Source organism: Suncus etruscus, chromosome X, assembly GCF_024139225.1.
Source record: "Suncus etruscus isolate mSunEtr1 chromosome X, mSunEtr1.pri.cur, whole genome shotgun sequence".
In the NCBI taxonomy this organism is placed as follows: domain Eukaryota; kingdom Metazoa; phylum Chordata; class Mammalia; order Eulipotyphla; family Soricidae; genus Suncus; species Suncus etruscus.
In genome coordinates, this window is record NC_064868.1 from 113,851,748 (window position 1) to 113,861,391 (window position 9,644).

The window sequence follows — 9,644 nt, forward strand, 5'->3', positions numbered from 1 at the left end:
GTGGTGCTTATCTTTATTGTTGGAGTGTTCACTGGATATTTTATTTGACACTTCTTTTTGTACCATTGGGGTTTTTCACCTTTTTTCCCCTCCGTCTCTCAAACCAATGATGAGAGCCTTTAGAAGGATTCCATCCATTTGCGGCATATTTGATTTTTTCCCCCAGTTTATTACTTTCCTCTTCTTCAAACAAAACCACATAACTTTAACTATCTAATCCTGCCTCCCAGTTAGAAGGGGAAATAAGGGAGGTACCAAGACCAAACAGGTGCAAGACTACTAAGTTGTAAGCTAGGTACAGAGGGGACCACATATTCTAGCAGCCCCAGCAGTGAGGGAGGAGGATATGGGTGGTAGGACGGGAATGGAGGTGTAGGGAGGACAAATTGGTGATGGGAATCCCCCCTGATTTTATGTAAATATGTACCTAAAATATTATTGTCAACAATATATAAGCCACTATGATCAAAATAAAAATTATATTAAAAACACTTTTGAAATTCATATGAAACACTAACTACCCTGCAAATCCCCCCCCAATTAGCAAAAGTAATTTTTGGGAAAAGATGATGACAGTCATCACATTCCTCAACTTCAAACTGTTAGCAATTAAAAGTAGTAGTAATTATAACAGCATGGTACTAAAATATAGACCTTTAGATCGATGGAATAGATTAGAATATCCTGAAAAAGATCCTCAAGTTACTATTAATTAAAGGAGCAAATAAATGGGAAGTGGAGCAGGAAAACCTATTCAACAAGTGTTGCTGGGAAAATTGTTCAACCACATGCAAAAAAAGAGATTTCTTTCCGATGAAAAAAAGTCAAAGAAAAATGAATTTGAAACCTGGATATCAAACTTAAATCCATGAGGTACACAGAGGAAAATGTAGGCAGAAATCTTCATGACCTTGAAACTGAAGTCATATTCAAGGAAGAAATCAAGCAAGTGGAAGCAAAGATTTTTTTAAAAATTGAACTACGTCAAATGAAGAAGTTTCTTAAACTCAAAAGAAATGATGAACAGGAAACAAATACAGCTCAAAAAATGGGAAAATTACATTATGATTTAATTTAATTTAAACTAACATTTAAATGTCTTGTTTAAAAGGGCTTTAGTCTGATGACATGGTGACAAATTAGCCAATAAACAGTTTGTAAACTGAAATCATGAGTAATTAGCATCAAATGCCAATGTTTCAATGAATTCTGATAGTAAGTATTGTTTTCTGACAAAATTCTAGACATTTAAGTATTTTTCATATCAGCTTAACTTAAGCCCTCAGTAGCTCTGAAATGTTGGCCTCATTCCTTGTGATAAACATGAGTCTCAATAGGAGCCTTGATATATCTGGAACAGGTTGCTCTGTCACACTGTGACATATGGAAGAATGTGGGCTAAAAAGGGTAAGTTGGTAGAAGGGAGACAGATTCTAAGAAGATGGGGAACATATTATGCTTCCTCTCCTCCAAAACCTAGAAGGACTATCTAGGCTTAAGCAAAATTAAAGAGATCTCTTGTATGCCTGAAGTTTGGGGAAAAAAATAAAAACATGACAAGGGCTTCCCGGGAGAAGCTTATTCTTTGCCACCTTATCCTTAGAACTCTTAGAACTAATCAGGTCTTCAAATTTGTTTGGACAGTACTTATCAGTGGACTTCTGAGGAAAAAGAATGACATGATTCTTTAATTTCAATAGATCAATTAAAAGCTCTGGTTAATTGAATTTTGTAAGTATATGTTTGCTTACTATGCACATGTAAAATTACTGCCTATGCTTTAGAATTTCGTGTTGTAATTTAGTGTCAGGTAAAGTACATGCCTTGCACATAGCCAATATGGTTCAATCCAAAGCACACCATATGGTTCTTGTGTCTACTAGGAGTGATCCCTGAGTGCAAAGCTAGGGATAAATACTGAGCACCGCTGGGTATATACCAAAACACAAAACAAAATCAAAATAAACAAAACAAAAAATTCCAAAAAGGTAATGTAATAGATCATTGTTATTATTTGGTAGATTAGTAGAGAAAGTGGAGATACATATTTTCAGTAACATGTATTTAAAATTTATTTTAATTTTTTTGTAATTACTTTAAGCACTATGGTTACAAAATTCTTCATGATTAAGTTTCTGTTATAGAGTATATACCATCATTCACCTGTGCACTTTTCTCAACATCCATGTGCCCACCTCTCACTTCCCTCTGGAGCAGGCACATTACCCCCATCTCTCCTTTTTGACACTGTGGTTTGCACCATTGTTAATAAAGGGATACCATGCACGTTACTTTATCCCCTTTTAGCAACAACTATTTACCTAAAATCCATGAGATAAGAGGTTAATATCTAAGAAATACAAGGTGCTGATAGAACTCAACATGAAAAAAAAATCCAAAAATGGGGAGAAGAAATGAACATTTTCTCAAAGAAGAAATACATATGAACAATAGGCACATGAAAAAATGTTCCACATCACTAATTATTAGGGAGATGCAAATCAAAACAATACTGAGTTTTGCTCTCACACCACAAAGACTGGTACACATCACAAAGAACAAGAAAGACTAGTGCTGATGTGGATTAAGAGACAAAGGGACTCTCGTTCACTGCTGGTTGGAATGATGACTGGTCCAGCCTTTTTGGAAAACAATACATGCATATATATACACAGATATCAGGTATAATATATTAGGTATATAATATAATATAATATATATTAGGTAGCATACATTTTTGTGGCAATTAGCTTATGGTTATCTTAACGGTTTAATTTGATTATAGATTTAATGAATCCTTATTTTTTTAATATCTGATTGTTACATAAGAAATGCTGCAAACTGAAAAAATATTTGTCATATGAAGATGCTTTGGCTGTTCTTAATGCACTTGCTGAATTTTTCACTTTCCTTTCTTTTAAAGGTTTCCCCCCTCCATTTGTCAAAATTTAGACATAACTTCTAAATTCTTAAATTGACTGGTATATCTTCAGGATTGGAAGGCTGGTTTTATGAAATAATTAGCTATTTTTAAATAACTTATGATTCCTGAATTTCTCAAGATATTCCAAGATGGATTTACAAAGGTATAACACTCTCACATAAAATATGTCTTGGGTGAAAATTAAATTTCATGGGTGTATCCTTGAAATATAGTTTAACTTGCAAGGGTTTTCTTCAAATCAGAGCAATTTACTCCATTTTCTCACCCCCCTCTAATTAATTATTTTTTCAGATATAAATAGCCAGATCTGAAATAAATTATAGTAGGTACTAAAAGAACTAACACAAAAGTAAATTATAAGAAACAACTTCTGGTCTAAGTAAAAGTACAGCAGGTATGACACTTGACTTGCCTGGGGCCGTTCCAGGTTTGATCCCTAGTGTCCCATATGGTTTCCTGAACCCTTCCAGATTGATCACTTTGTCCACAGCCAGGAAAAAAATTTCTGAACACCACTGAGTGTGACCCCACACCACACCAAACCAAACCAAGTGTAGCTATTCTTTATACAAGAATCTACAGGATGATGGGACAATAAATGGTTATTTCAGCAGTTTTATCTTCTAAATAGATTTGGAAAGAAGAACCAACAGTGGGTTCAAAATAGACAAAAATTTAATATTAGACCAGAACAACTGTCCTTACTCAAAAAAAAAAAAAGACAAGGACACTACTCTTCTTCAGGAAAATATAACCAGTATGTTGTTCTGTTTTTTAAGATAAAGTAAATTGTACTATTAACTGTAAGGAAGCAGCCTGAAGGGAATTTCATTTTTAATCCTCCTATCCACCAGTCTGCAGCCTATTTATTTCCCCTGTAATTTTTCTACTAAAATCCTCTTCTTGGGGCCAGAATACAACGGGTTGGGCATTTGCCTTGTATGTCATTGATCTGGATTTATTCCTAATAACTAATCTTGTCCCCTAAATCTGTCAAAAGTGCAATTCCTTGAGCAAACCCTGATTACTACCAGTTATGATTCGCATCAAAAATAAATACACTTCCTGTGATCATGAAGACAAAATGGTAGCTTTGAATATGAGTCCATCAACTTCAAATATATCAATTTATTTTCAATAAAGTTCTTTTTCAACCTGTACAAAAAATGTGGACTACCAGTATGATTTTCTTTAATTTGGGATTAGACTAAGAACGATAATAAAAGTAAATTCTTATAATAAATATATAGTAATTTCTTTACAAGTGATAATATATTTCAGAATTATAAGAAAACACTGATAATAAGAATGTTTTATCTACTCAATTGTTTTTTTTTTAGAGAATCAACTTAGAGAAAATGAAAAAGAGGCAATTTTTCTACCCAAGACGTCAAATGGCAAGTTTAGAAACTGTAACTGGAAGTAACAGAAAAAAATATAGGGAGGGAGGAGTTTGGGGCCACATGTGGTGGCACTCAGGGGTCACTGCAGACTCTCCACTCAGAAATTATTCCTAGCAGTGGGACGACCATATGGGATGTTGAAGATGAACCAGGGTTGGCTGTATGCAAGGTAAGAACCCTACCTACTGTTATAGCTCTGGCTCCTATAGAAACTGCTTGTAATGAATTATAGTTTATGAAGTTTTAAATGTTTGGGAAGCGAGTTAAAGACTTATTTAAGAAACTTTTGTGTTTTTCATCTAATGCCTGGATATTTTGTTTTTCTGCAGTGTCTTGGCTCTTTTTCAGCTAGCATTAGGTAATGCTTTGTTAGAATAGTTTTGAACTGCCTTTTCAAGAGGTTCATTGGGACCTATATAACAACCATCACTATGTATTGAGAATTATTCTGCAGTGTCAGGAAATGACACTACTATGATTCCCTTTCTAGAAAATGTACCATTTAAATATATTGTGGCAGAATTCTATGTGTAAGATGTATTTTGACAGGTGATAGCTTTGAGTGACTCATGATAAACATCTAGTCTTCCCCTATTTTCAGCATAGTAACGACTTGTTTTCCGATGCCATTAAAGTGTTAAAAAAATACAGAGCAAAATTAATTGTCAAAGTAAAAGCAAATAAAAAATTAATACATAAATAAGCAAAAATTATGGTATGGAAGACTACTCTGGTTGTAAACAGAATAATCCACAATTAATTTTATTACTCTGGGTTTTCAGGTTTGTAGCCTGTGCTCTGGAAGAGAAAGAAAATACAAGTTGATGATAGATTATTTGTATATTTTAAACCCTATCAGAGGAAAGACTTTTAAAAAATAATTTATAGATTTAAACTAGAAATATATAGATTTAATATATATTCCTCTATCTATTAATAAGAATTCACTTATTTTGTGTTCTACTTAGTTATTTTGAAGAGAAAATATCCTGTTAGTCTGGAGGGGTCCTTCACTGTGTAGCTTCTAAAGATTGAGAGTTTATAGCTATTTCTAGAGCACAGAAATATTCTGTATTGCTTCTACCTGAAAAATATAAAAAATTCACAAAATTTATACACCTATATATTCATACTATAAAATTAAACTAAATCTTAAATAAAATATATATCCGTGTTTTTTCCCTCTGTACAATCAGAATCATTTCTTTTTTATTTTATTTAAACAAATTTATTACATACATTATTGTGTTTGGGTTTCAGTCATGTAAAGAATACCACCCATCACCAATGCAACATTCCCATCACCAATGTCCCAAATCTTCCTCCTCCCCACCCAACCCCCACCTGTAATCTAAACAGGCTCTCCATTTCTCTCATATATTCTCATTATTAGGATTGTTCAAAACTTAGTTATTTCTCTAAGTAAACACATTCCTGTTTGTGGTGAGCTTCATGAGGTGAGCTGGAACTTCCAGCTCTTTTCTCTTTTGTGTCTGAAAATTATTATTGCAAGAATGTCTTTCATTTTTCTTAAAACCCATAGATGAGTGAGACCATTCTACGTTTTTCTCTCTCTCTCTGACTTATTTCACTCAGCATAATAGATTCAGTGTACATCCATGTATAGGAAAATTTTATGACTTCATCTCTCCTGACAGCTGCATAATATTCCATTGTATGTATGTACCACAGTTTCTTTAGCCATTCATCTGTTGAAGGGTACCTTGGCTGTTTCCAGAGTCTTGCTATGGTAAATAGTGCTTCAATGACTATAAATGTAAGGAAGGGATTTTTGTATTGTATTTTTGTGTTTCTAGAGTATATTCCTAGGAGTGATATAGCTGGATCGTATGGGAGCTCGATTTCCAGTTTTTGGAGGAATCTCCATATCGATTTCCATAAAGGTTGAACTAGACGGCATTCCCACCAGCAGTGGATAAGAGTTCCTTTCTCTCCACATCCCCGCCAACACTGCTTGTTCTCATTCTTTGTGATGTGTGCCAATCTCTCGGGTGTGAGGCGGTACCTCATAGTTGTTTTGATTTGCATCTCCCTGATGATTAGTGATGTGGAGCATTTTTTCATGTGTTTTTTTGGCCATTTGTATTTCTTCTTTGTCAAAGTCTCTGTCCATTTCTTGATGAGATTAGATATTTTTCCTTGTAAATTTCTATCAGTTCCTTGTATATTTTTGAGATTAACTCCTTGTCTGATGGGTATCGGGTGAATAGTTTCTCCCACTTAGTCGGTGGCTCTTGTATCCTGGACACTATTTCTTTTGAGGTGCAGAAGCTTCTCAGTTTAATATATTCCCATTTGTTAATCATTGCTTCCACTTGCTTGGAGAGTGCAGTTTTCTCATTGAAGATGCCTTTAGTCTCAATGTCCTGGAGTGTTTACCTATGTGTAGTTCTAGATATCTTATGTTTTCGGGTCTGATATTGATGTCTTTCATCCATTTAGATTTAACCTTCATACATGATGTTAGCTGGGGTCTAAGTTCAATTTTTTGCAAGTGGCTAGCCAGTTGTGCCAACACCACTTGTTGAAGAGGCTTTCTTTGCTCCATTTTGGATTTCTTGCTCCTTTATCAAAAATTAGGTGATTGTATGTCTGGGGAACATTCTCTGAATATTCAAGCCTATTCCACTGATCTGAGGGCCTGTCCTTATTCCAATACCATGCTGTTTTGATAACTATTGCTTCGTAGTACAGTTTAAAGTTGGGAAAAGTAATCCCTCTCATATTTTTCTTCCCAATGATTGCTTTAGTTATTCTCAGGTGTTTATTGTTCCAAATGAATTTCAAAAGTGCCTGATCCACTTCTTTGAAGAATGTCATGGGTATCTTTAGAGGGATCGCATTAAATCTGTCCAATGCTTTGCGGAGTATTGCCATTTTAATGATGTTAATCCTGCTAATCCATGAGCAGGGTATGTGCTTTCATTTCCGCATGTCCTCTCTTATTTCTTGGAGCAGAGTTTTATAGTTATCTTTGTATAGGTCCTTCACATCTTTAGTCAAGTTGTTTCCAAAATATTTGAGTTTGTGTGGCACTATTGTGAATGGAGTTGTTTTTTTTAATGTCCACTTCTTCCTTATTAATATTGGTGTATAGAAAGGCCATTGATTTTTCTGCGTTAATTTTGTAGCCTGCCACCTTGCTATATGAGTTTATTTTTTCTAGAAGCTTTTTCGTAGAGACTTTAGGGTTTTCTAAGTAGAGTATCATGTCATCTGAAAACAGCGAGAGCTTGACTTCTTCCTTTTTTTCTGGATTCCCTTGTTATCTTTTTCTTGCCTAATCGCTATAGCAAGTACTTCTAGTGCTATGTTGAATAAGAGTGGTGAGAGAGGACAGCCTTTTCTTGTGCAAGAATTTAGAGTAAAGGCTTTCAGTTTTTCTCCATTGAGGACAATATTTGCCTCTGGCTTGTGGTAGATGGCCTTAACTATATTGAGAAAGGTTCCTTCCATTCCATTCTTGCTGAGAGTTTGGATCAAGAATGGGTGTTGGACCTTATCAAATGCTTTCTCTGCGTCTATTGATATGATCATGTGATATATATTTGTTGTTGTTGATGTTGTGTATTATGTTGCTAAATTTACCTACTTGATCATAGTGGATGATCTTCTTAATGAGGCATTGAATCCTATTTGCCAGGATTTTTTGAGGATCTTTGCATCTGTATTCATCAGTGATATTGGTCTGTAATTTTCTTTTTTAGTAGCATCTCTGTCTGCTTTAGTTATCAATGTGATGTTAGCTTCATAAAAGCTAATTGGAAGTGTTCCTGTTTTTTTTCAATATCATGGAAGATTCTTGCCAGGATTGGTAGTAGTTCCTCTTGATAGGTTTGAAAGAATTCATTAGTAAATCCATCTGGGCCTGCATTTTATTTTGGGCAGACATATGATTATTGTCTTAATTTCCTCAATAGTGATGGGTGTGTTTAGATATGCTACATCTTCTTCATTTAAATGTGGAATATTATAAGAGTCCAAAAATTTACCCATTTCTGTAGGTTTTCATTTTTTTAATTTAATTTAATTTTGATCATAGTGGTTACATATTGTTGACAATAACATTTTAGGTACATATTTACATAAAGTCAGGGGGAATTTCTATCACCAATTTGTCCTTCTACACCTCCGTTTTTGTCCTACATCCCATATGCTCTTCCATCACCCCTAGGGCTGCCAGAATATGTTCTTCCCTCTGTATCTAGCCTAATACTTAGTAGTCTTGCACCTGTTTGGTCCTGGTGCCTCCCTTATTTCCCCCTCTAATTTGGGGGCAGGTCTAGCTAGTTCAATTTACGTGGGTTTTTTTGCAGAAGGGAGTAGTAGTAAACTGGTGTAAACGACTAATACGCAGAAAATAAGCGGGATTCTTCTAGAGGGTCTCATCCTCAGTTAGAGAGACGAAGGAGAAAAAGGTGAAACACTCTACCAGTACAAAAGAAGTGTCAAATATCCAGTGAGGACTCCAACAATAACACTAAGCAGCACAAAAAAAAAAGAAAAGAAAAAACAGCCACGGTCTTGAGATAAGAAACATGGCAGAGCATATACTGAAAAAAAAGAAAAGAAAAGAAAAGAAAAGAAAAGAAAAGAAAAAAGTGTAAATGGGGAAAACAGCTTCAATAACCACCCCAAAACAAAAAAATCAATCAAAAATAGATAGGTAAATATAATAATAATCATAATAATGAAGATAAAAATAATATATATAAAAAGATAAATAATATTTTGTGTTTTGCTTCTTTCCCTCCTGCCCTGGCACAGTAAATATTGGGTTCATTCCAAAAGGAATTCACTTGGCCTAAGAGATATGGGGTTTCTCCGCCCTTGGAGTATATTGTCACCGGATCAACTATAGCCTCTGTTCAGGATCCTTTACTCTCCCGGTGGTGTTTTTGTGTTGTTTGGAAGACTTTTGTTCCGTCCTAGGTGATACAATCAGACCTCTGTATCTATCGATATCAGTATCTGCACAGTTCCAGGGATAGGACTTATGATGAAGTCAGTCTTTGTGATTCTAGAAGTTTCGTTCCCTCAGTGTCATTTTAATCCATCCTCTGTGGTTGGTAGTCTTGGTCTTGACACTAAAGCTGGGATGGCACTTCGGATAATGCCTTTCCTTGTGTTTCCAGAAGCCCCATTCCGTTACAATTGTCTCTGCCAGACCTTTGGAATTGGGGATCATGGTTGTTGTGCAGGTCGTAGTTCAAACCTTAGACTGGGGCTTTTTTATTGGTCCCAAGATATATACAGTCTGGTCATGGTTCTAGCAG